Here is a 1,892-nt window from a genome sequence, read left to right as displayed (position 1 = left end):
CCCGGCCGAGGGTCACCCGCAGGGTTGAGTCTTTGAGAGCAGGGACCCTTTTGAGCCTTTACTCCGTTTCCTGGGAGCGTGGTTATTTCTCTCTGGTTGTGTTCTGCGCTCTGTCATTATTATTTTAACTCTGGATGAGATGATCAGGCACATTGAGTTGCTTTTCCCTTACTCTCGTTTTTTGCAAGTCTCCGGGTAGGGCGCGGAAAGAGGAGAGAGGGTTGGAAGATGGGGGTGGGAAACCATTACTGACACGGAATACCCACACCCTCACACACCAGCCCGGCCTGGCCTGCTCCCTACGGGGCTGCGTGGCCCATCCACAGCCCTCAGGCCGAGCAGGCAGGGCTGGGCCGAGTGTTGGGAGGAAAAACTTTCGCTTCTCCTGTGTCCCTTAGAAGTTGGGAATCAATCCTCGTCTCCGCCTCCTTCCCACCCTTAGCCCAGCCTGGGGAATGGCAGAGCCGGACAGGGACCCCGAGGAGGAGCCTGGCCGAGGCAGAACGGCCTAGTTGTCGGGGGGAAAAACGGAGGCGGCGACCGCATCGGGCGCCTGGGATCTGGGTGGAAAGGAGGTTTTCAGAGTTCGGGATCAGGCAGGAGCCTTTCGCCTCCGCACCAGATGCCTGCTGTGGCCTGTGGAGGCCCCTCGCTAGCGTCTGGGCACTTTCTGAATGTGCCCCGCGGCCGGCCCATGCCTTCCCGGGAAGGGGCTCCAGGACCAGCAGCGCCTTGCGGAGCCCGCTGGGCGGCCAGAGACAAGCGGCAGCTGGGCCCCTTCTGCCGAGAGGCTATTTTCTTTAAAAATAAAAAAAAAGGGGAGAGAGAGAGAGGAGGAAGAAAGGAAAACAGCGTCCACCGCTTGCCGCCTGGGCGCGGGTGGGGATGAGAGAGAACGGGTCCTTTGGGGTAGATGGGATGAGAGCAGACTAGCCGGCCCTCTCCGCCTCCTTCCCACCCTTAGCCCAGCCTGGGGAATGGCAGAGCCGGACAGGGACCCCGAGGAGGAGCCTGGCCAAGGCAGAACGGCCTAGTTGTCGGGGGGGAAAAACGGAGGCGGCGACCGCATCGGGCGCCTGGGATCTGGGTGGAAAGGAGGTTTTCAGAGTTCGGGATCAGGCAGGAGCCTTTCGCCTCCGCACCAGATGCCTGCTGTGGCCTGTGGAGGCCCCTCGCTAGCGTCTGGGCACTTTCTGAATGTGCCCCGCGGCTGGCCCATGCCTTCCCGGGAAGGGGCTCCAGGACCAGCAGCGCCTTGCGGAGCCCGCTGGGCGGCCAGAGACAAGCGGCAGCTGGGCCCCTTCTGCCGAGAGGCTATTTTCTTTAAAAATAAAAAAAAAGGGGAGAGAGAGAGAGGAGGAAGAAAGGAAAACAGCGTCCACCGCTTGCCGCCTGGGCGCGGGTGGGGATGAGAGAGAACGGGTCCTTTGGGGTAGATGGGATGAGAGCAGACTAGCCGGCCCTCTCACCTGGCCCCCTGCTCTCGGGTTCCCAAGGAGGAGGACGTCCAGCCCTTCCGCCCGCACCTGGCCTGCCCGGGGCTTCGCATCCCCCTCCATGTCACTGAACTCCTACTTCAGGCAGGAAGAGGCGTCTGGAGCTGCTAGCTGCGGGGGAAGAGATACCGCACGACCCTGATTTGGTCGGTCTCCGGAGCCACAAGCCCAGAGCCTGGGGGCCAAGGCCAGCAGAGATCGGGCCATGTGGGCAGGCCAAAGGCCACGGCCTCGGAGGACCAAACACGAGACCCCTCCTGGCTCAGTGTCTACAGGAGCTGGGGCTAGGGGGCCTGGGGGGCGTCCCTCCTGCCACGGGCAAACGGGGGAATGCTGCAGAATACGAGGGAAACGGCCCTTCTGGGTCCCCCAAGTCTGCACCGAGAGAGGCCGTTC

The sequence above is a fragment of the Myotis davidii genome, unplaced genomic scaffold, assembly GCF_000327345.1.
Source record: "Myotis davidii unplaced genomic scaffold, ASM32734v1 scaffold327, whole genome shotgun sequence".
Classification (NCBI taxonomy): Eukaryota; Metazoa; Chordata; class Mammalia; order Chiroptera; family Vespertilionidae; genus Myotis; species Myotis davidii.
The sequence above is the reverse complement of the archived record's forward strand: the minus strand, read 5'-3'. Positions refer to the sequence as shown.